This window comes from Anolis carolinensis, unplaced genomic scaffold (genome assembly GCF_035594765.1).
Source record: "Anolis carolinensis isolate JA03-04 unplaced genomic scaffold, rAnoCar3.1.pri scaffold_15, whole genome shotgun sequence".
Taxonomy (NCBI): Eukaryota; Metazoa; Chordata; class Lepidosauria; order Squamata; family Dactyloidae; genus Anolis; species Anolis carolinensis.
The window spans coordinates 13,878,625-13,904,578 of NW_026943826.1; the positions used below are offsets into that span (position 1 = coordinate 13,878,625).

Sequence of the window (25,954 nt, forward strand, 5' to 3'; positions counted from 1 at the left end):
TTGCTTACAGCGACCTCTCTCTCTCTCTCTTTCCCCCCTTCTAAATGGAAAGGGTAGACTGCGCTGGGCTTTGGAGGGACAACAGGCAGGAAGGGAGGGAGGAAAGGGGAGGGGAGGGGAGGGGAAGGAAGGGGGGGTTGCAAGGAGGGAGGGGCTCCAAAGGCCGGGATGGAGGGGGAGGAAAGGAAGTAGGAAGAGAGGCAGGAAGAGAGGTAGGTAGGAAGGAAGATAGACAGATAGATAGACAGATAGATAGAAAGATAGGTAGGTAGGTAGGTAGGAAGATAGATAAATAGGAAGATAGGTAGGTAAGTAGGTAGGAAGATTGATTGACAGACAGACAGAGGAAGATAGGTAGGTAAGTAGGTAGGAAGACAGATTGACAGACACAGAGGTAAGTAAGTAGATAAGAAGATAGACAGATTGACAGCCAGACAGAGGAAGATAAGTAGGTAAGTAGGTAGGAAGATAGATTGATTGATTGACAGACAGACAGGAAGATAGGTAGGTAAGTAGGTAGGAAGATAGATAGATTCCTACAGCTGGAAGGGACACCAATGGCCATTCAGTCCAACCCTTAGGAGATAGATAGCAAGATAGATAGATAGATAGATAGATAGATAGATAGATAGATAGATAGATAGATAGATAGGAAGATAGGTAGGTAGGTAGAAAGATAGCTAGATAGACAGACTGATAAATAGGAAGATAGACAAATAGGTAGGTAAGGAAGATAGATAGCAAAGGTAGGGAGATAGATTCCTACAGCTGAAAGGGACTCCAATGGCCATCCAGTCCAACCCTTAAGAGATAGGTAGCAAGATACAGACAAACATAAATAGATAAGTAGGTAGATAAAGACAGACAGGAAGATAGATAGGTAGATAGGTAGGAAGACAGATAGCAAGATGGGAAGATAGGAAGATAAATACATTCCTACAGTTGGGAGATACCCCAAGGATCATCCAGTCCAGCCCTTAAGAAATAGATACATAGGTAAATATAAAGATAGCAAGATAGATAATCAGATAGATAGATAGATAGATTCATAGAACTGGGCCAAATCCCACCTCGGCCTACCTTCCCCAGCCAGACCTTCGTACTTGTTGGACTACAACTCCCATCCTCCCGAGCCGGCTGAAGACTAAACCACGGCTTGAGAATGAATAATAATAATAATTCTTGTATGCGAAAGGGTCCTGGGATTGCTTTCAAAGTCAATGTCAGGGAGGTCACTGTGCGCAAAGGGCGATGCGCTTCCCATGCTTAGGCCTTTGGAGGAACTTGGATTAAAAACAGTATCGATCGCAGCCTCGTTTGTGGAGAAAAGGGCCGGACCCAAATGCGAGATGTGACAAGGGCTCGGTTGGGAGGGGCAGCAGCCCATGAATGTGATTTGAAAAAAGATAATAACGGGGATTGGTTTTCAAAGAAGATGAGATTGGAGCCAAGGTGGCCAAGTGGAGTGAATGTCGGCAACGCCTCTAAAACTACAACTCCCAGCAGCCCGTCCCCATTGGGTCCCAGTGCTGCAACCAGCACCGATTCCAGTGCTCTGCTTTCTGGAACGGATCCCAAGCCAGCCCTGTTTTGCCTTTGTTATCTCTCGTCTCATGGGCGAATCCTGCTAAATACCTTAAATATTGGGTTTTGTAACGTGGGATTTATGAGTCACTTGCCTACCAGTGGGCAGGCTCCCTGGCTGAGCATTGTCTGTGCAACCGTGCGCTACGTCTCTTCTTCTTTTTTTTTACTCCCATCGCTGGGCAAGTGTCGCTTGGCAGAAGAAAGACTTTGAACTGCTTGAAAACACACGGAAGAGCTGGAATGGCTGCCAAGGCTCAATTCGAGCCTCCTAGAGTCTCTGGCAAACTAGACCTCCCGGTTTGAACTAGTGCAGATTCAGAAAAAGACTCTTTCCCAAGACGAGGGTCTTCTCTATATATATGGTTGACCTTCTGTATTGATTGGTTTTCTCTCCATGGATTCAGCGAAGGCAACCGTAAGGCGGATGTGACTCTCGATGACAAGGAGTGGGACAGTCCTGGTGTAGATACATCTCAGCTGAAGATGGAGATCCAAATTTGGTCCGTACGCATGGCTGATGGGCTTTGGATGTGGGTGAAGGTGCTACAAGCCCCATCATCCATGGTCCATCCTCCCCAAGATGTCATGTGGGTCACTTTCCCAAGACAAGGGTCTTCTCTATATCTATAGTTGACCTTCTGTATTGATTGGTTTTCTCTCCATGGATTCAATGAAGGCAACCGTAAGGCGGATGTGACTCTCGATGACAAGGAGTGGGACAGTCCTGGTGTAGACGCACCTCAGCTGAAGATGGAGATCCAAATTTGGTCCGTACGCATGGCTGATGGGCTTTGGATGTGGGTGAAGGTGCTACAAGCCCCATCATCCATGGTCCATCCTCCCCAAGATGTCATGTGGGTCACTTTCCCAAGACAAGGGTCTTCTCTATATCTATAGTTGACCTTCTGTATTGATTGGTTTTCTCTCCATGGATTCAATGAAGGCAACCGTAAGGCGGATGTGACTCTCGATGACAAGGAGTGGGACAGTCCTGGTGTAGACGCACCTCAGCTGAAGATGGAGATCCAAATTTGGTCCGTACGCATGGCTGATGGGCTTTGGATGTGGGTGAAGGTGTTGCAAGCCCCATCCATGGTCCATCCTCCCCAAGATGTCATGTGGGTCACCTTCCCAAGACAAGGGTCTTCTATATATACAGTTGACCTTCTGTATTGATTGGTTTTCTCTCCATGGATTCAACGAAGGCAGCCGTAAGGCGGATGTGACTCTCGATGACAAGGAGTGGGATGGCCCTGGTGAAGATGGAGATCCAAGTTTGGTCCGTACGCATGGCTGATGGGTTTTGGATGTGGGTGAAGGTGCTGCAAGCCCCATCATCCATGGTCCATCCTCCCCAGGACGTCACATGGGTCAAGAGGGGACAGGCCTTGCCTTGCATGCTATTGCAAAGCGTGACCCTGTCTGCTCTCCTCCGACGGCTCCTGTTTCGCTCCCTCCTTTCCCTTCGCTTCTCCAGGGACCCGGGTGAGAACATCCCCCCCCCCCCCGTTGCTATGGAAACCCCATCATCAGGCTTAATCCCAATTTCGGTCTCTTCTCTCTCCTTTTTTCGGCTTTTGGATCTCAATGCAAGACTCAACAGAATAAACCGCAGCCTTCCAGATGTGACTGCATCCCAACTCCCATCAGTTCTAGTTGAGAGGTTTAATGATGAGAAAGATGGGAGTTGTAGTCCAGCATCTGGAAGAGGGACATGGAGGGAGTTTGAGGCCTGTGATCTACACTCCTAGCCTTGGAAATACGAAAGGTGTCAACTGGCAACCATCCAGCCATGTCCTCCTCCCTCCCTGGCTTCCGCTCCTCTCCAAGGCTTGCTTGCTTGCTTGCTTGCTTGCTTGCTTGCTTGCTTGCTTGCTTGCTTCCTTCCTTCCTTCCTTCCTTCCTTCCTTCCTTCCTTCCTTCCTTCCTTCCTTCCTTCCTTCCTTCTGTTGAGACTGGCAGGCATCTCTCCACCTCCTCCTGATCTCCAGATGGATCATGATCTCCAGCTGTTTGCCTTAATCACCCAAGGCTCCCTCGCCCAGCGGGTGCCCGTCTTCATGCCAACTAGTTGCCGGCATTGAGCCGCTGAACTTGAAAGCCTCGCCTTGCATCTCATTTGAATCGCCTTCCTCTGGACACATTCCAGCTTGGAGTCAACATCTCCCTTCAGTTGTGGTGCCCAGAATGGGACACAGTGTGATTCCAGGTAAGGTGGTAAGACCAAGAAGAGAGCGGGAGCAGGACTTCCCTGGATCAAGGAAGTAGGCTGCTCTTGATGCAGGACAAAATGCCATTGGCCACCTCCTCTACATCTTCATCTCCATCTCCATATCATTCTTCTTCTTCTTCCATGACCTCCTCTCCATCTCCATCTCCATCTCCTTCTTCTTCTTCCATGACCTCCTCTCCATCTCCATATCATTCTTCTTCTTCCATGACCTCCTCTCCATCGCCATCTCATTCTTCTTCTTCCATGACCTCCTCTCCATCTCCATATCATTCTTCTTCTTCCATGACCTCCTCTCCATCTCCATATCATTCTTCTTCTTCCATGACCTCCTCTCCATCTCCATCTCCATCTCATTCTTCTTCTTCCATGACCTCCTCTCCATCTCCATATCATTCTTCTTCTTCCATGACCTCCTCTCCATCTCCATCTCATTCTTCTTCTTCCATGACTTCCTCCACATCTCCATCTCCATATCATTCTTCTTCTTCCACCACCTCCTCTCCTTCTCCTCCTCCTCCTTCTTCTTCCTCCTCCTCCTCCTCCTCTTCCTTCCTCCCCATCATAGGCCTATGTGTGGCTTTGCACCCACAAGTTGCCCTATTTGATTGGGTTGTACTTATTTGGCCCTCCTCTCTCCGTTGGAAAGTTGCAGAAGTAAGAGTTCAACCTGTGGTGGGAATGGCGCAAAGGGATCCTGTAGGCATCGTTCATGCAGATCACCACATGAGGGTCATATTACACGCCGTCTCCATGTCCATTAGAGACCTGTGTGAAATTGCACTAAAGGCCACTGGAACATCATCAAGGTGCAAAGAATCTGTGAAGATCGTTTTGAATTCTGCTCTTGCCTTCTGGAGCCTTGGCTCTTCCTCCCCATTTGGTCCCGTCTGCAAACCTGGTGATCGTGCCTTCTAAACCGCCATCCAAGTCATGAATCAAGATCTTCTACTTGTTCATTCTCTTTCCACTTCTTCTTCCTCTGCTTTCTCTTCTTTCTCCTCCTCCTTCTCATCAAAGTTTTCTGCCTGCCGGAAAATCCATTTCTCCCCCCGGTTGGGAAGCGAATAATAGAAAACATTGCATCCAACCTTCTTTATTGATCGAATTAGCACATCTCGCTCAGTTTGTTTCCAAACATTTCTATTTCGGTATTTATTAAACATTGGTGAGACAAATACAGGCCAAGCCTCCCTTTCCCTGAATGCCTAAGACTGGAAGCATTTGGGATTTCGGACTCTCGGGATGTGGGAATACTCGTGGTTTCTGTACACGGTGGACGGAAGTTGCTGTTCTGGATTTGGGACTGTGGATAAGGAAGGCTGTGTTCCGCTGCTTGTCTCACATGGGCCCATGTCCTTCTAGTCAAGAGGATGGAAGAGTGGATTAGAGCGAGGCGAGGAAGGGTTAAGCCACTCTCGATGGTGGAGGAACCCCACTATTCTCCTTGGCAACCGTCTCCGGGGAATAGCATCCTTTCCACCCACCAGCCATGGAGCAGATGCTTCCGGCAAGGGCACCAGGGAGGGCTTGCAAAGCACCGCCATTCATCCCGGGCAACAAAAGGCTTATAGAGAAGGTGGGATGGGACAATCAAATGCATTTAGGGACCCAAATAGGAGAGGGGCTTGGCTATCCCTGGAATTTGGACCTCTCCATCTGGCCAGATGTGGGTTGGACTGGGCCAAGTTTAGAGGTTTAGAGGACGTGCTTCTTATCAAGTTTGCAGGACAGAACAGAACAGACAGAAAGGAGGCATGTTGTCTCAAAATCCAGTTTCAATGCCTTGGAGGTTGAGTTCAGATTCAGCGACAGGCTGGTGCTGTTGCTCCATTCTCTACGACGAAGAGCCATCAGGACTTCCTCCTTCCTCTCAGTCACCGCATTTCCGGTCTTGTTCTTTATGGTGTCGTAAAATACCTCCCTCCCTAATTTGTGGTACAGTAGAGTCTCACTTATCCAACATAAACGGGCCAGCAAAACGTTGGATAAGCGAATATGTTGGATAATAAGGAGAGATTAAGGATAAGGCTATTAAATATCAACTTAGGTTATGATTTTACAAATTAAGCACCAAAACATCATGTTACACAACAAATTTGACAGAAAAAGTAGTTCAATATGCAGTAATGCTATGTAGTAATTACTGTATTTATGAATTTAGCACCAAAATATCACGATGTATTGAAAACATTGACTACAAAAATGCGTTGGATAATCCAGAACGTTGGATAAGCGAGTGTTGGATGAGTGAAACTCTACTGTACCTAATTTCTCTACTTACAGCTCTAAGCTGTTTTCGAACTGTTTAGGTAAACAGTGAGCTGGGCTTGACGGTCGAGTGCTCACCCTGACCGGGCTTCGAACCGCCAACCTTTCGGTTGGTAGATCTTATTACGGCTGGTGATTTAAAGCCCAGACCTCTGGAGGCTTTGAAGCAGAGGCTGGATGTCCATCTGTTGGGAGTGCTTTGAATGCAATCTTCCTGCTTCTTGGCCAAATGGGGTTGGACTGGATGGCCCAGCAGGTCTCTTCCAACTCTAGGCTTCTGTGATTCTATGAAGAAGAAGCAGCTTTGTCTTCTTTGCAAGACGTTGCAAAGCAGGCCCAGCCTGTCAGGGCTCCGCAGTCTGAACAGAAGGACATTGTGGGGCTTCTTCTGCCCGAGGAAACGGGAGACCAACTCCGGGGCATCCTGCCGCTTCCCATTAGCAGATTCCTGCCTTGGTCGGAGCCACCTTTGCCCCCCAGCCCTGCTCACCCTTTATCAGGGCCTCTTGGAGATGCCAACCAAGGGACCCAAAGGCTCATAACCTACGTCCAGCTTGGCTTTTACAAAACCCAGCCCTGTCCAAATGTCCCCACAAAGCCAGAGGACACGGGATTATTATTTTTAGAGCGGCCCTGTCAGGAGGAACGGCCCGTCCGTCTCACCCGCTCTACGTTTCCCTAAAGGGCCGCCACCTTTCAAAGGCCATTGGAACATCAGCAAGGTGCAAAGGAAGAGAATACGTATCTCTATAATATCTTAGGACATGGATTCCCGAAGTTTGGTCCTCCCAGCCAAGTCCCAAATATCTCGCAGGACCCAAATTTCGGGGTCACCATCGTGACGATCGGAAAAGATTTCTCAGTTTGGAAGCTGGGATTCAAGGAGCCGGACATGTTATTCAGGAGAACGGAGTCCGGCCAATATTGTTCGATCGTGACTGGGAGTGTGCTTGCATGATCAATGAGACGTATTGAGTTTTCCTGGTGTTCTTATTGGATTTTCAAGCGCATCCGTCCAAATGGGCAGAATCCAAGGCGACGGGAACGCAAGAAGGACGAGAAAGCAGATGCATCAGATGGATCCCTTGCGTCTATGAGATCCATCCTTCCTGGAGAGAGATCTCCATTGGTGTCTTTCACGCATGTAAGTCTCCTTATGGAAGTAGTTGGATTTTTTTGGCTGTTGTAGATCTTCAATATCCTGCACTGAATCTGAGTCCACATGAAGACGCATTCAGTTCACCATTCCTTGGAGCCACGTCACAATTCACGGATCCACAAATGCCCCATAACTCCTTGAGGCCAGGTCCCACCAAACTGTTGCGGGGTGGGTTTGTGAAATGATTTATGGTTTCCAACTCATGACCTTCTCAAACCATAACGAGTGTCTCAGAAGCAAGCAAAATACAGCAGAGTCCTTTCACAGCAAAAACACGCCTCAACCCGTCTATCGGCAGAGTCCAACTCCCAGCATCTGACCTTTCTGGAGAAATATCTCCCAGATGTTTCCAACCAGAATCTATGATTCTGGTTGGAAACATCTGGGAGATATTTCTCCAGAAAGGTCAGATGCTGGCAGGGTCTTTATTGGTGTCTTTATTGGTGTCTTACACATGGTGTCAATCTCCTTATGGAAAATGTTAGGCCGTTGGACCAAATTCTGCACAATAGTTGAACATTGGTGGGCACATGCTTCATGCATAAGCAGTAGGTCTTTCAGCAGATGCAAGATGGCAAAGTTACTTGGGTTTCTGGACCTGCCGGGGCATCAAAAGTCCCCGAGATGACTTCTTCTTGAGGTCTCCCAGGCCTCTGCACAGCAATATGCATTCAGTTCTCCACTCCTTTGAGCAACTTCACTATTCCTGCATCCACAAATGGCCCTTAACTCCTGGATTCGGCCTCCCACCTCATTTTCCGCCTCCTCCTCCTGGTTCCCTCCTTTGAAGTCCCTCGATTTAATTCTCGGTTTTTGCAAATCCAGACTCCAGGAGTCTCTTTCTTTGCTGAGAAGCTGGCTTATGCACCTCCTTACTTATGCAAGCCATTTTTAGTACCTTTTCCCTCCCTCTCCGCCTGGGGCTCCTATTATTTGATGGAGCTATTTATCAATGCGCGGCAGATGTATTACTGCACCTTCGCCTATGTAGAGCATTCTGTTCTAATCACTGTTTTATTTCATCTCTCGGCGACGAGAAAGGGATCCTACCATTCAGGCTTTCCAATTTCCTTGGGAAGGCATGTTCCCGCATTACCGCTGACTGAGTAATTGAACTCCATGCAGACTTTTTCCTCCATGCGCATGGTTTCATAAAAAGCCAGGTGCCGTCAGAAGCAGCAGCATCACAATGGCAAGTTGTTCCGCAGATGCAAAGATGGGTTTCTGGAGAGGCCTCAAACATCTCCAAGATGACCCCAGAAGGCGGGATCAATGAGACACATTGAGGTGGTCCTCCAAACAGGGAAGTTGGTCCTCCAAACATGGAAGTTGGTTCTCCAGACGCGGAAGTTGGTCCTCCAAACATGGAAGTTGGTTCTCCAGACGCGGAAGTTGGTCCTCCAAACATGGAAGTTGGTTCTCCAAACATGGAAGTTGGTCCTCCAGACACTGAAGTTGGTCCTCCAGACATGGAAGTTGGTCCTCCAGACATTGAAGTTGGTCCTCCAGACACTGAAGTTGGTCCTCCAGACATGGAAGTTGGTCCTCCAGACATTGAAGTTGGTCCTCCAGACTCAGAAATTGGTCTTCCAGACACAGATGTTTGTCCTCCAGACATGGAAGTTGGTCCTCCAGACGTGGAAATTGGTCCTCCAAACACAGAAGTTGGTCCTCCAGACATGGAAGTTGGTCCTCCAGACATGGAAGTTGGTCCTCCAGACACGGAAGTTGGTCCTCCAGACACAGAAGTTGGCAGAAGGGAGAGAAATGAAAGTTGGTGCATAGGAAACATCTTCTGAGTTTTCTTCCAAACTTTGAAGACACTTTCCAAAATGTTGGTTCTATTTTGAGGTCATGTGTCTGATGCCTATGGATGGCAATAGTCCAAAGGGAGAGATTCACTTAAGAGAAGTCAATCCAATAAATCCAGAAATGTGTTGATTTAGAATAGGAGACACCTGTCTACATGTGAAAGGGATCTAGGAGTCTTAGTAGGCCACAAACTGAACATGAGTCAACAGGATGATGCAGAAGCGAGAAAGGCCAAAGCTGCATCAAGAGGGAAGTCATAACAATCCTGCATCCAGTTCTGGACAGCATAATTCAAGAAGGACAATGGAGAGGTAGAACGTGGATTCATAGGAGGAGCTTGAAATGCTTAGAGAGCCCATATTTCTCAGAGGCTACTAAATAAAACGGTGGGAATGCTATGGGGGTCATAGTCCAGTGGTTCCTCCCTCTTCCTCTCTCAGAAAGGAAGACATCTATTGTCTATATATTCCTCTCCCTTCAGGCTATCAAGGGAAGGAGGAGGATGACAGCTTGGCGAGACGTTGATTTATGCGCAACTAAGACGTCAGGGTTAATAACACCACTTCCTGCGTTTTCGGGGATGTTTATTACTTTACTGTCTCACCGATGGCTGATCACGAGCCGTTGGCGGCAAGAATATGGCTCGTGTCTTTCTCCTCCCCTCCGCGGCGTGCCATCAGAAATTTCATTATCCTGAAATCCCCGGCATTGTGCCTCCGTTTAATACACGGATTCAATTTGAACGGTTCCTTTCATCAAAAGTAGACCCATTGTTTCAGTGTTGCGTGCCTTCAAAGCATTTCTGACTCGCAATGACCCTAAAACAACCTGATTCTGATGTTTTCTGGAGCGGAGAGAGTGTGACCTGCCTGAAGTCCTGGTCTTCAGAGACCAATGCTCAAACCATATTGTTGGCTTTCTGTTGTATCAGTCTCAATCGGTTGTCTCCCCATTGACCTCCATTGACCTAATGAGTCAACTCAAGTTGGGATCAAGCAATGGAGGCTATGGTTTCCACCTGTCTTGCATGGAGCTGAGCTTGAAAATGTCCTGGAAGGTACAGCTGACAAGAAAACTGCTTTAAGTCCTATCCAGGGGAAATCTATATAATAAAAGTGAATGTTTGTATGTTTGTATGTGGCAGCTTTCTGATTGGCCGCCACTTTCACAGGCCACTGTGACCGCCAGGAATCACTGACATGGACCAAACTTGGCACGCTTAACCCCCATGATGCACTTTACGGCCTGGTGCCGTTGGCGGGATGATGGCCCCTTGGTGATGGGATTTGTAGTACTTTCAATCGCTACCACTCTCACAGGCCACTGCGATGCCCAGCAGTGACGGAACTGGAATAAATTTGGCCCACACAACCCCCATGAAACCCTTTCCGTCAGGGAGTAGATTGGGGGAGGATGGACCAAGTAGCTTCACTCACTTCTTCCTCTCAGAGTTGTAGTTCACTCTTAAACAGACAGCACTGAACCCAGCCGACTTGGGATCTGGGCCAAACTTGGCACACTGCCTCATCATGCCCAACTGAGCATACAGACAGGGTTTCGGGGTCATTGTCCTTTGTCTCTGGGAGTTGTAGTTCACCCTTATACAGACAGCACTGAACCAAGCCGACTTTGGATCTGGACCAAACTTGCCACACAGGTTTCTCAAAAGACCTGGGCACCGCTGGGTCCCCAAGCTAGTACTATATATAAATAGGAGGAGGAAGATGAGGAGAAGGAAAGGTAACAAAGGAAGAGGAAGAGAAGGAGGAGGAGAAATAACACCAAAGAGGATCTTTTTCCTGCAACTGCCGAGAGCTGAGCAGCGACCCGCCCGCCTTCCCTTCTCGGTTCCTTTTCCTGCCCAGAATAGAAGAAATGTCCTCGTTTCCAACGCGAAGCCCTCTCCCCAAATCCGACTCTTCTCCACATGATGGACTTCAATTCCAGCGCTTTGATCAGATAACAGGGCAGATCTATAACGCATGTCAGAGTAGGTTAAACTGTGGGAGAAAAAGCATTTTTCTTCTCGCTCGGAGATCCCCGCGGTTGATACCCAGGCCTTGGGCTGTGCGCAATCTCCCTCGGCCGAGAGAGAGGGAGGGACGGCTGCCCTGAGCCGACACTAATTGCAGGGTTTATATACCAGATCTGAAGATCTTAGAAAGCTCAGAGCCGTTGGCTTTCCTTGCAGGGAGGAGGCGTGCAAATTCAGGAGGATGACTACCTTGGAACCACAGGGAGATGAAGAAGGGGGTCCATCTGTCAAGTAGGAAATTTAGGTACCGCTTTATGAGGGGAGGCTAATTTAACTAATTTACGACACCATCAAAACATCCAGCAGCGTGCGGAAAGGAATGAGGAAGTACTCCATCAAGGACTCGGTTTCACAAGTAGATGATGAAATGACAGCTCCCCCTGTGGCTGGAATCGAGCATACCCTCATGAAGCCAGAAGCTGGAAAATGTTAAATTGCCCCTGTGTCACATGTCATATGGCACTGAATGTCAGCCATGTCTATGTGCATTGTGATCCACCCTGAGTCCCCTTCGGGGTGAGAAAGAAGGGCGGAATATAAATACTGTAAATAAAAATAAATAACGGCAATAATGTACAAATAGGTTTTTAATTCTATTTGCATTGCATTTTGTACAGGGCAATGCAATGCCTCCTCCTGATACAACCCCGATGGCTTGACGTTCTCCACAATGAGCGAAAGAAAAATGGAGAAAGCCGAGTGACAAGGACAAGCGACAGAGGAACTTCGGCACCGGGGGTGAGCGGCTTTTGAAATACGGCCGGGGATTTCGGGCGGGATAAATATATTCCTGATGATTGCTGCTAAATCATGGCGATTGTCCCATAAATAAAGGCAGGCGCACCGCACGGTTCGTGTTGTGGATTTCTTTACATTTGCTTGGAGTGGTTTTTACTCTTTTCCACATCCGTCAATCTCTCCGGCTGCCGAATGCTGCTCGGCGTGCTTTCTGGTCGGTACAAATATATATATATTGGTGTGTATATGACATCTTTGGTCTTTTTTTCTGAGAAGAAGTAACTTTCTTGCTTTCGATGTGCATGTTTTGTTGTTGTGTGCCTTCAAAGTTGCTTCCGACTTACGGAAAATTCAAGGTAAACATGCCGTGAAGCTGAGACAGTGTGACTCTCACAAGGACTCCCAATGCGTTTCCACTGCTGAGCAGAAATTCGAACCCAGCTCTCCAGAGTTGTAGTGAATATATATTACAGTTATCCAATACTTATTAACCTTCCAATACTATATAAGGTTTCTGGAAAGTTTACCTAAAACTGATGGAAGCCACATCATACAACAATTATTTTTGTTGTTGTTGTTGTTGTTACTACTATCATCATCATTGTTATAATAATAGAATCAAAGAGGAGGCCTAGGGTTCATCTACACTGTAGACTTAATTGATTCCACTTTAACTGTCATGGCTCAATGTGTTAGAATGCTGGGAGTTGTAGTTTCTTAAGGACTTTTCTCTGTCTCACCAAACTATAACCCTCATAGCATTGAGTTCAAGTGGCCTCAAACTGCATTAATTCAACAGTTTCCACCTATAGTTTGCTATGAGGGAAAGTACTCAGCTCGTGCAACATTCTTCAGACTCAAATAGGACTTGAATGAGGATCCGAAAAGGAAACTCTCGGCTTCTCAGCTTGGCATGAATCATCCTTCTGTGGATACCGGAAGGCCTCGTCCTCCCATTAAAGTCAAAACTGGATATTTATGGCAAGCCCAGAAGAACAAAGACGTTTGTTTGCTAAAGTCTTTTAAAGCATAGAAAACGAAGAAGCACTACAATTTACCAACTCTGGCTGCGATTTCACTGACACAGCTCAATGCAATAGCATCCTGGGAGCTGTAGTTCTGTTACTGATACTCACAGGACCCCAACACCAAAGTCCAAGGCGATCTTTCACCCAGTTTGAGTAGATGACTTTCAACCTGGACATGCAAGTTTCACAAGCAGTCAACAGCGGGGAGCATAGGAAAATCCTCTCCCCCCTTCAGGCAGTGGGAATAATCCCCTAACGGTGCCTTTACACACCTAACAATGGAGACAAAGCAAAGGTGACGGAAGTTGCCCAAACCCATTCGGGTGGCTAACACCCATTGCCACCCATTGTTTCACCAGCACAGACCATTTTCCTCCCCAGTTAGCGTCCATTGCCTCAAACCACATTCTTTGCTTCACACACTCCATGAGAGGCAGAACGAGCAACCGGCACAAAACTTCAAGCTGGACAACGACAATTTATTAAATTTCCCGCCTGCAACCAATCAACAGTGGCGGCAGGACGGTGCTCCTTCACCTATCAGGGAGCGGATCCTAGCCAATCAGCAACCAGTCCTGTGTTTCAAACGACTGTCAGAGTGCTATAAAGATTTCCGCATATTTGCATTGAGTTATACATTGAGACTCTGCTGATATCCGCTTTGGCCAAAAGAAGAAACATCTCCATTCTTTGCCTTCATCCCATTGTATTCTTATTCAGTCCACGGAATCTCTCATTCCCACAATCTCTCATTGTGACTGGCAGGTGGGACTGAGAGTAGGGCCTCCTCCGCTGGTCTATACAGGGAGATGCAGGGAGATGCAATTTGACAACTAGCATGGACCTGAGCCGTTTAGGGCTTTATAAGCAACAACCAGCACACAAAAATGATGAATCCAAAGTTCCTCCCAGTGGACAAGCACAAAGAGGGCAGACGGGGGTGGGACTGAGAGCAGGGCCTCCTCCGCTGATCATATAGACCTCCACTGGTCTATACAGGGAGATGCAGGGAGATGCAATTTGACAACTAGCATGGACCTGAGCCATTTAGGGCTCTATAGGCAACGACCAGCACACAAAAATAACGAACCCAAAGTTCATCCAAGTGGACAAGCACAAAGAGGGCAGATGGGGGTGGGACTGAGAGTAGGGCCTCCTCCGTTGCCCCCATAGTAGTATTTGAAAATTGTTCCATCCCTGCCCAAGACAATCCGCCACGTTGATATTGCCAATTTCTGCAACGAGGGCAGGAGCGCTGAAGTGTAAAGCCTCCCCGCTATCTGATGTGTGCAAGCAAGCCTCGCGCAGAGCTCTTCTCCCGTGCCGGCCCTTGCTGCCCTTTGTGTCGTTCAGATAAGGCAACGGGCGGCGAGACAAAAAATACGCCCAGCGAGATGAGCGCCAGAGCTCCCGGGGCCGAGATAACGGCAATCGGATCCAAATTAGATCATGAACTGGCCTCCGCTCGCCCCTGTTTGCTAACTTTTATCTCCTGCTTGTTTGGCCTCCGCTCCATCTCCTCCAAACATCTTTTCATTTTGCAATTTTCCTTTTTTTCCCATTAAAAAGCATTGCCTCTTCGAAAACTTTGGGATGGCCAGAATTCAGAATGAGCTCCAAACTTTTACCAGTTAAGTCCGCTTGAGTTTCAAACCTGCCAGAGATGTTGGCTAGACCAGTGCCAAAGTTTGGAAAGTTACTTTCAGAATGTAATTGGTTAGAGAAAGTAATTGGTTACAGAAAGTAACTAGTCACAGAAAGCAACTAGTTGCAGAAAGTAATTGCAAACTTTTAAACAGCAATTTCAGTTTAAAAAAGGCTACAGTTCATGCAGTTTGTGATCGTTTTTAAGATGTTTTTAAATTGTTAGATTTTAGCCTGTTCTTGTAAGCCGCCCTGAGCCCTAGGGGAGTGGCGGCATATAAGTGAATAATAAATAAATAAATAAATAGAATCCTGGGAGTTGTAGTTTGACAAGGTCCTTTGCCTTCTCTTGATCCGGGCTGTGGCACAGCTGGTTAGCAGTCAGCTGCAATAAATCACTACTGACTGAGACGTCATGGGATCGCATCCCTGGTCGGATTGAGCTCCCAACTGTTCATAGCCTAGCTCGCTGCCCACCTAAGCAGCTCAAAAAACAGTTGTATTTGTTGAGTAGAAAATTCTAGGTACCGCTTTATGCGGGGAGGCTAATTTAACTAATTTACAAAACCATTAAAAACTGCCAGCAGCGTGCAGAAAGGAATGAGGAAGTACTACCATCAAGGACTCGTGTCACAAGTGGACGGTGAAGGGGCCTTTCTTCCTGGAGAACTCAACTTTTTGGGGCTGTTTCTGCCTTTCCCAAAGTGTGTTTGGTTTTCGAAGCCTAGGAAATTGCTGCCAGAGGCTTTTCCAACTTCAGAGGCAGGTGCTGAGCGCGAGAGGACGGGAGAGAGGCGCTCGTAACCCCAATTATCGGAGGATAATAAGCCGCGGAACCGCTTTCAGGTAGCGCTTCCCATTCGGCATCCTTCTTGAAGGAAAGCATTCGTTTCCATTAAAAGGTAGACAATTGGCTTGTGCATTCTGGCATTTTTCAACTACGTTCAAGAGGAGCTCGGATCCGATGTTCATTTCTTTCCCTCCCCTCCTCTCTTTCAGTGGCACGTCTTAAGGAATGTCATTACCCAAATGAAAAGCTCCCCCAGGGAAGGAAGGGCAGGGACGCGTTGTTCCGGAGACGCACACAAACACTCTCCGCCAAGGCACAGAAATGTACAGGAGACGGAGCGGAGGGAGCAAGAGCGGAGATGAAGGACCAGCGACGGTGGACCCCAGCCTTCCCACCCCAAATCCTTCCAGTTGCCAAGAGTCTAAAGGTTGGGATTTGCAATGAACCTGGTTGCAATTTGATCAACCCCAAAGTTGATATGATTTTCCTGATGCTTGAGGGATGCATCAAGTGGTCTCCAAGCAGGAGGCATCTCAACCGTTGACTTGCCCAAGCTCAGCCAATGGGTGTAGGAGCCACAGTGACGCAATGGGATAAACACTTGTGAAGGTTGGGTTGCTGACCTGAAAGTTGCCGGTTCAAATCCGCGAGATGGGGTGAGCTCCCGCCTGTCAGCTCTAGCTTGTGGAGACCTGAGAGAAGCCTCACAGCAGGATGGTAACACATTCCGGGCAATGTCCCTTGGGCAACATCTTTGCAGACGGCCAATTCTCTCACACCAGAAGTGACTCGTAGTATGTTCTCAAGTCGAGTAAGCTCCCGCCTGTCAGCTCTAGCTTGTGGGGATATGAGAGGAGGCTCCCAGCAGGATGGTAATACATTGGTAATGTCCCCTGGGCAACATCTTTGTAGACGGCCAATTCTCTCACACCAGAAGCGACCTGCAGTATATATACCTCACAACCTCTGAGGATGCCTGCCATAGATGTGGGCGAAACGTCAGGAGAGAATACTTCTGGAACATGGCCATACAGCCCAGAAAACACACAACCATGACTTGACATATGTTCTCAAGTTGCTTCTGACATGTTAAAAAAGCCAATGGGTTTCCACAGCTGAGCAAGAACTCGAACCCAGGGCTCCAGAGTTGTCATCCAATGCTCCGACCATACCATCTCAATAGGATTTACCAATGTGAGGAATCCACCACCGATCCAAAGGGTCAACTCCAGTTGGGATCCAACCTTTTACCCCTCGCGAAGTGTCACAAGTGGTACAACATAATATGCTCCTTTCCTCCAGACTGTCCTTTCTTCTCCTTCCTCCTCGCAGGCTTCCAGAACGTTCCGGTCGACTGGTTTGGAAAATGGGATGTTCGGTAACGGCTCAATCGTTGGGTGCCACCACGCTTCTTTCTTTCTCTCTCCTCGGTGAGCCTCGCTTTGTGGATTTATGGGACCGTACAGCCCCATAATGCATTTTTTAATCACCCTGTCGACTTGCGGGGACAAAGAGTCGGACGCAGAGATTACTTCCGACAGTAACATCTTGTTCTGGAGAAGACCAGCGGGAACACTCAAGAGCAGGCGAAAACACGCGCAGAACGTTGCGCCTCCTGCTCCAAAGGTAGTCACCGCCGAGTCTCCCAACTGTCCGTAATTTTTAGCTAGAACTACAATCCTCTCTGTCTCCATGGCCTTGGAAGTAGAGTTAATTGTTTTCTTTAAGGAGCCATCTATTACTTAACTGATGGCAGAATTATGATGTTGCTGCAAATTAAGTCTGAAGGAGATCATGGTTAACATGTTCCTTAGTAGAAGTTCTTTTTCAGTTGTTATTCAAGGTCAGCCCAGTTCTTGGATGGAACCATGCCGCAATACCACAATACCATGCTAGATCCACTATGGTGGGCTCCCTTTGCGGGTTTCTCCAGAGGAGGTGGACCTTCCAAGGTGGAAATATGGTTCTTCATGGGCTCACCATAAGTCCAGACCTACTTGACTCAACAAGAAAAGATCTAGCCAGAACCTCTTTTCTTGTCCTTTGAGTCCAGTCTCTTGAGCTGCGGAAAACCACTTGGCTCTTTCTCAGTGGTTCCCAGCTGTTGGGCCTCCAGGTGTTTTGGACTTCAACTCCCAGAAATCCCAGCCAGCTCACCAGCTGTTAGGAACCGTGGGAGCTGAAGTCCAAAACACCTGGAGGCCCAAAAGTTGGGAACCACTGCTCTATCTTCTCCATGAAAACCCCTTCAGATATTTACAGATGTTGTTTCTTGGCCTTCTTTTCTCCAAGCTGAACATCCTCAAACTCATGAAGCTGTTCTTCATAAGTTTTGGTCTAGCAGACCTTTGATCATCTTGGTCGTCCTTTCCTGGTTGCATCGTGACTTGTCATTGTCCTTCCAGGTGGCCATTGTATGTCTCTCAACGCTGGATTCAAACCAATTTCGGTGCAGAAATGAATGGGTTTATGGAGGACTTTTGGAGTTTGCGTCCAAAGAAGGTGCTTCTTCAAAACTCTGGTTGGGTTGCGTAGCTTCTTGGAGGTACTATGGAACGGGACGTTTGGAGAGAAGTCTATTGGTCATGGGCGAGAAGGGACTGAATGGAGGGTTTCCAATCTCGTGGAGCTTCCAAAAAGGCTTATTTTGCAACAGTTATTTCATCCCGTGGGGAGAGACGAGGACGCCGATGTTCGAACTGGAGTCTGAAGCCGTGAAATGGGGGAAGGAAGGTGTGTTGGGAGATTAAGTCTTGCGAGATCCAGAGGAAATTAATTCCTCCGGCACCGAGGGGGGCAAGAGGCAGGCGGGCGGGCTATAAAATTAATGAGATCCGACCGAAAGAAGAAGGATAAACAATTAGGGACGTTGAGAAAGAGGGGGGGGAGGAGATAAACGCAAACCTGTTGCCACCCAAAACCGGGGAAGCTAATTAAACTGAAAATCACAGCACAAGTGTCCAAAAACGGCAACATCGAGGAGAAGTGAAAAGAGAAAGAAAAGGAGGGGAGGGGAAGCAAGAAGGAAAACGAGGGTGAGAATTAACAGGCTTAATATTGCTTTGGCATTATGATTATGAACAAGGGGGCGGGTGGGCATCGAGAGTTGATTAAATCCATTTATCCTTCCATGTGGCAGCGCGCAGGGATAAATGCCAGGGTAGGATGGGGACGGGCCTGGGGGTGACCCACTCCTCTGCCAAACTGTACTGAGGCCTGCCCCGAATGACACTTCATATGATTCCATAGCTTTGAGCCATGGCAGTTCAAGTGGTGCCAAACTGCATTAATTCAACAGTGTAGGTGCACCCCATGATGTACATGGAGTAGTCCACTCCAGCTTTTAGTCTGAACATGGAAGGACCACTGCATGATGCTGAGCCCTCTATGCCAGTGGTTCCCAACTTTTGGGCCTCCAGATGTTTTGGACTTCAGCTCCCACAGTTCCTAACAGCTGGTGAGCTGGTTGGGATTTCTAGGAATTGTACGCCAAAAACATCTGGGGATCCCAGGTTGAGAACCACTGCTCTAGAACAATAAGCCTAATCTAGGAGATGGTGACGGGGTATAAATAAAGTTGTTGTTGTTGTTGTTGTTGTTGTTGTTGTTGTTGTTGTTGTTGTTATTATTATTATTATTATTATTATTATTATTATTATTATTATCTAGAACCATGTATACTTTCAGACCACAACCAGAAAGCCATCTCAATCTAGAGGCAGAAAGCCATCTCAATTTAATACCAGATAGTGTCATCTGGTCTACAGGATCAATAAACCTACTATCCATAACAGTCATGGCTGTTGGCTCATGGGAATATACTACAGGTTTTGGGAACATCTGTACTGTAGAACAGTGGTCCTCAACCTGGGGTCCCCAGATGTTTTGGTCCTTCAACTCCCAGAAATCCTGACAGCTGGTAAAGTGGCTGGGATTTCTGGGAATTGTAGGCCAAAAACGTCTGGGACCCCAGGTTGAGCACCACTATTCTAGGACAAGCTTGATTTGCTCTAAGACTCATGTATTCCTACAACACGCTCCTCCAGCGCTATATCTCAAAGGCGTTGACACTTCTCCCATCAGCTTCTTCCCAGTCCAGCTTTCGGTCGTCCACAGAAATCAACACGTAAAAACCTCTGAGCCACTCATCTGAACTTTGAATGCTCCAAATCCGCACATCGGATGAGTACTTGAGAATCCCATCCCCCAGACGCAACCTGAAGAGACAGGATCACAATGAATTAGTCCTCCTTCCCTCTCCTTCAAACGAGCGATCACACTTTACATATTTACGGGAGGACTTGGTTCCGCGTGACGCTTGAAAACGGGCGAAGCCAGGACGGGCTGACAGGGGAAGAAAATCAGTGTCCAGATAACGCTTGAGGGCGATAAGCAAAGCGGCGGAGATGCGAAGAAGTGTTGAGGGAGGAAGCAGTGGTCCCTCCGCAGCCGCAAAGGCCCCCGGCGCCCGTCTGCAAACTGAAGCACCTGCCTGAGTGACAGCGAGGGAGACCATCCCCAGAAAGCGAGACAGACGTGTGTTTTACAAATGAACTCCACGGATATGCCGGCGGAGCATTAAGTAGGAATCGGTGTTAACAAGGAAATTGAAAAGGGCCGGTTGGGCCGTTTTTTCACTTATCGTCGGCCCCGCGATGTAAGGAGCCGGGCTCTCCGAGACGTGCCTTTGATATATCTAATCAAGGGGGAAACTGGGGATAATGATGCCCGGGCTGTTCCTGAATACAAATCTTCTATCGACTTCCTACCGAGAGGCTTCTCTCCGTCTTAAGAGACATCGTTGCCTTTTCGGGGCCATCTGGTAGGCTTTACGTACATATGGAAAGCGTCTGCCCACCTCATTCGCGCCGGGGACGCCAGAAGAACTCGCTCGCTGCAAGTTCCGCAACGCACTTCTTGGAACATTGTGTCCAGGATAAGAACATGACTTATGATCTCACACTGAAGCATTCGTACTTGAGGAACCAAGGAGAGAAAATTCTGATCCCTGGGCCTGAGCCCTCCCTGAGATCAACTTGTTGAAAATCATTGAAAATAGCCCGAAACGGCCCCAAACACCAACATATCTTTGTCTGTAGTTGGTGAGAACCAAGGCATGAGGCTCCATTCCATCCGTCTTTACAATGACCTCGGAGGGAGACAAGAGCATCCAGGCGCAGCTCCATCTTGCCTTGGTTCCAACTGCTAGAAAGACACTATCCTTCATGTGCCAAGTGCCATACTTCTGGAACACTTCTGGAACATGGCCACACAGCCCGAAAGACATACAACAACCCTGTGGTCCCGGCCATGAAAGCCTTCGACCACACATTGCCATTGCACTGCTCTTTGAGGGGGAGAAGAGCAGCCAGGTGCGACTCCACCATGCCCTGGTTCCAGCAACTACAAGGATGTCCTTCTCCATGTCCCAAGTGATATTACTCTGGTCTCTGAGGGAGAGAATAGCAACCAGGTGTAACTCCATCATGCCCTGGCTCCAGCAACTACAAGGATGTACTTCTCCATGTCCCAAGTGATATTACTCTGAGGGAGAGAAGAGCAACCAGGTGCAACTCCACTGTGTCTTGGCTTCAGCAACTATTGAGAGGCCCTCCTCCATGTTCAAAGTGCCATTACGTGATCTTTGAGGGAGAGAAGAGCAGCCAGCCATACCTCCATCATGTCTGGGTTCCAATTACTAGTGAAAGATCCTTCACGTCCCACCGTCCTTCATGTTCCAAGTGCCACTGCACTGCTCTTTGAGGGGGAGAAGAGCAACCAGGTGCAACTCCATCATGCCCTGGTTCCAGCAACTACAAGGACGTTCTTCTCCATGTCCCAATTGATATTACTCTGGTCTCTGAGGGAGAGAAGAGCAACCAGGTGCAACTCCACTGTGTCTTGGCTTCAGCAACTACAAAGAGGTCCTCCTCCATGCTCCAACAGCCATTGCTTGGTCTCTGGGAGAGGGAAAACCATCCAGACGTAATTCCATCATGTCTAGATACCACTGACTAGTGAGAGGTCCTCCTCCATGTCCCAACAGCAATTGCTCTGGTCTGTGGGAGAGGGAAGAACATCCAGTCACAGCTCCATTGTGTTTGGGTTCATGTAACTAGCGAGACGTTGCCCTCCACGTTCCAGTAGCCATTTCTTGGTCTCTGAGGGAGAGAAGAGCAGCCGGGCACCGCTCCATCGTACCTTGGTTCCAGCAACTAGCGAGAGGCCCTCCTCCACGTCCTAGCTGCCAGTTGTAGAGTCTTGGGAGTTATAGTTCTACAAGGTCTTCAGCCGTCTCTGCCAAAGAGGGCTGGTGCCTCACCAAACACAACTCCGAGGATTCCTCTGCCCTGAGTAGTGTCACACGGCATTAGATGGACTCCTGGACTGCATCTCGTTCTCCCAGTTTCTCCCATCCCCATGAAAAACAAAATTCCCAAATCGCATCAACTTTGGAATCACGTCCGCCGGCGGCCTTGCCTTTCTTGCTCTTTTGCGCCTCCCGTCCGTCCCTCTACCCCAAATCGCTATCTATGGCTGCAACATTCTGGACTGTTCCTTCCGCGAAGCCCGCTCTTAAGTTATTCTATCTTTCCTGAACTAGGCTGTTTAGCAAGATTGCAATGTAGCCTCCCCAGGGGTGAGAGAACATTTCTTTTAATCTGCTGCTTGGCTCGGCTTTGCTAGAAATGGAATATATTGCTCTCAAAATAAAAAAAAAGTATATATATTTTCTTTTAAAAAAAATTCAAAATCGCAGAGGCGAGAAGAGATACAAGTCTTTGATTCTGGAAATAGATTCAATCGCATGGAGTTGTATAATAATGCTCTTTGAAACACAACAAGCCATAATTATTCCTTGACGTGGTCAAGCTCTTGCCGACGTCTCTTCCTGATGCAATTCGTGGTTGGGATATTTATTTATTTATTCACGGTATTTATATTTCGCCCTTCCTTCTCGCCCCGAAGGGGACCCAGGGCGGATCACAATGTACATATTCATCGCAAACATTCAACGCCATTAGACATACGACACACAGAGACAAAGACACAGAAGCTATTTAACATTTTCCAGCTTCCGGCTTCATGAGGGTGTGTTTGATTCCGGCCACAGGGGGAGTTGCTGCTTCATCATCCAGCGTGACACCGAGTTCTTGATGGAGTACTTCCTCATTCTTCTGCACGCAGGCTGCTGGACTTTTTTTATGGTGACATAAATTAGTTAAATTAGCCTCCCTGCATAAAGCGGTACCTAGTATCTCTACTTGACAGATGCAACTGTCTTTCAGGCTGCTTAGGTAAACAACGAGCTAGGCTATTTAATGGTTGGGCACTCCATCCAATCCAGGCTTCGAACTCATGACCTCTCGGTCATAGGGATTTATTGCAGCTGGCTACTAACCAGCTGCGCCACAGCCCAGATATCTGCTTGGGGCGTACTTCTTCATAAATGGCTTGAGATATGCTTAAATACCTCACCCGCGGGCGACTAAAATGATCAAGGGTCTGGAGAACAAGCCCTACAGGAAATGAGACTCCACCTGAACATTAGGAAGAACTTCCTCACTGTGAGAGCGGTTCAGCAGTGGAACTCTCTGCCCCAGAGGAAGTGTGGTGGAGGCTCCTTCTTTGGAGGCTTTTGAGCAGAAGCTAGATGGCCATCTGTCAGGGGTGCTTTGAATGCGATTTCCTGCTTCTTAGGAGGTTTGGACTGGATAGCCTATGAGGTCTCTTCCAACTCTATGATTCTATCTTGTCTGATCTTGGATGCTTAGCGGAGTCAGCCCTGGTTGGGTCTTGGGTGGGGGACCACCAAGGATATATTTCAGTCTTTGTCTTTTTAAGAGGAAGCTCAACCCAGCCTGTCTATATAAATGCCCTGAACGGTGCCAGCTCTGACACAACTTTGGGTGACTCCATTTGCCCTTGGCAGGCGACGGACGCGCAAAGCAACAGTCGGGAGTGATTAATTCATTTTTGGCAACACATGTTCTCCTCGGTCGAGTGAATTACCATGTACTTCTCAGCCTGCATGACAAATACTTTTATTGATTATTAAGCCCTTAAATATTTACACTCCGCAGTGACCTTTTCCCCTTTCTGCACAAAACAATCCTGCCGTTTCCCCGTCTTTTTCGAAGTTGGGTGTGCAACTCTGTTGGAGTTGGGGGACCATAAGGCCCTTGCGCGAAATAAGAGAGATGGTCTGAAGATGCTCCGAAACTCTTGTTCATCTCAACCAGTGCAAAGAAGAAATTCACAACCCTTAAATCATGTGTGCAAGAATGAAATAAGCAAATATCGGAATCGGCAGGCAAGGACAATCTCCAGCGCAAAGTCACAAAGCAGCATAGATAGCCAGCTCGGGGAGAAGGAGCATGTTGGCGAGTCATTCAGAGAGGTCCCAGGTTCAAACCATGAGTCCGATCCAAGAGCCAGGTCCCAAATGTGCAAATTTTGGGGGTTTGGAGCAAACGTTGAGGCATCTAGGAAAGGCTGATAAAGACCACAATCAAACGAAGCCTTGGTCTGCAGAGTGCCTCCCATCTTTTGTAGAAATGGACTCAACTGGAGCTTGTTTGTAAGTATTTTCACAACCCAAGGAGGAAGGAAGGACCTTCTTTCAAGGAGACCTCTATTCCCAAGGAAGTCCCAAACCCCGAGGAGGCCTCGTTTCACTCATGCTTCCATCTGGTCTCCTTCAATGGAGGGTTCTCCAACCCTATCTCTGACTCCTGTTTCCTTGAGAAAGACCACACCACTTTTTACTTTGTGAGACGTTCAAAAATGGTCTTTTCCTTTGGGATGTCCTACGGTGAAGATCCCCCTTCGAAGGGCATGACACATATTCCCAAACCACAAGAGAAATTGGGAGGAAGATACATCTAGTACTCCATTTACGACTGAGCAGAATCACGTACGTTTCAGATGATATTGAGGAAGTGATAAATCCACGTTGGGGTTTAGGTTGAACTTCCAATGGACTATCCAAGGTCCTGCATTCAATCCTCCCTTTAGGTTCAACACCTCAGAAAGCTCATTGAAAGATTTCAAGGATTAAGAAGGCCTCTGAGGCATCTTCCAAGGAGCTGAATCTACATAGTTGGACTACGAGTCTGGCGAACAAGGTTCAGGTCCCCACTTGGCCATAGAAACCCACTTTGGGTACATCACACACTCTTAGCCTCATAAAATCTCACCATAAATTAGAAACAACGTGAAGGCACGCAACAACATCAAGGTATCTACAAAGAATAAGCATCACACACCTTAATGATCAACGTGGTCCAACTTTGGCCCATTGTGATGTCTCAGAATTAATAAGTCCTGTAAATCATGGAGGCGGATGGCTTCCATGTCAACAGGGCAGTCAAACAATGCTGGGTTTTAGTCTGAACTTTAAACGAGAAGATGATCAATGTTCTGATGGTGTTACTTCGGGAAGCAACTTGGAATGCAACTTGGAAGTTCAGATGAAAATCCAGAACGTTGTCCCTTGGTAATGGAAGCCCCCAACTAACACTGTCTTAAAACAACAACAACATCTCAGCTGAACCATCCAGCTGCAAATTGACGTAAGCTTGAGAGTTTTAGCTGGAGAACACGTCAGCGAGAAGAAAGACCAGGCAGCATGCGAATTGGTATTCCCGACACTTTGCACATCTTTCCTCCTGGAGCTTCCCTTTCGTACGATAAAAGAGCCTTTATGTAGCTGATAAGAGTTGCACTGGATTCCTCTTTATGCAAATGGCATGTAGATGAGTAACAGCCAGGTACGGGTAATCAGCCCTGAATAGATGGTGTCAATTAACATGAGCAAACAAAGGGAAAGGCATCGCTTAGGAGGAGATGTCTAGTCTCTTTCTCTCTCCAGACCCGTGTCACATGTAGATGAACAGGAGAGGAACAAGAAGGTATGCAAAGTTGAAACAAAGGGAGAGAAGCAGTGAAATGAGGCGCTTTCTCAGTCATTTGAAACAATATAGTAGGGTGTTGGCAATGTCAGAGCATGATGGGTAGCAGAGTGAAATCCAAAAAATTCACCATCCCGGTCTTCACCTCCTTCTCCAGACTGTCTCCCCGTGTGGAAAAACAGCAATGGACAAACACACTCAGCAGACGAGGGTTCGGTTGGAAATCCAACGGCAATATATCTTTATTTACATGACTATATACAAACAGAGCAAATCAGTCCTTCCTCCATGAGTGCTCTTGCCGAAGCGACTCATGCACACACACAGACTGCTCACACTGCTCACAAAACACTCCTCTGCATTCCACAGGAACAAGAAAGTAAGTCCCGGTCAAAACAAACTTGACCCCATTGGTCCTGTGATACGTTAATCATAGCAGACTCTCATTAACTCCATAACTGCTGAAATGCCTTGCCGAAAAACTAACACATAAGGCATTTCTAATAACCCAGATTGATTTTAACATTTCACAATACACAATACCCTGACAGGCAACACTCTTCAGGGCCTAGTTTAGCCCAAGTGGGTCTGCCAACCCTTCCCCTTCCCTTCCTCCTATATTCCTACCAACGTTTCTGATTTTATGAGAGTCTCATGATTGAAATTGCAGACAGACAGCCTGGTCTTTAAATATACGCTGTATCTGCCCATGTTTCTCATCAGAAGCTGCAAAGTAATAGGCAATT

General features: G+C 47.6%; 1 protein-coding gene and 1 long non-coding RNA gene across 4 annotated transcripts in view; one reads left to right on the forward strand and one right to left on the reverse strand.

Moving 5' to 3' along the window:
* ajap1 (adherens junctions associated protein 1) overlaps positions 1-25,954 on the reverse strand; it is a 182,922-nt gene that overhangs the window by 56,368 nt on the left and 100,600 nt on the right. The window lies entirely within an intron of this gene.
* LOC134294483 (uncharacterized) lies at positions 245-11,966 on the forward strand. Its single transcript, XR_010001366.1, has 2 exons — positions 245-3,796; positions 11,712-11,966. It is a non-coding gene; the product is annotated as an uncharacterized LOC134294483 (long non-coding RNA).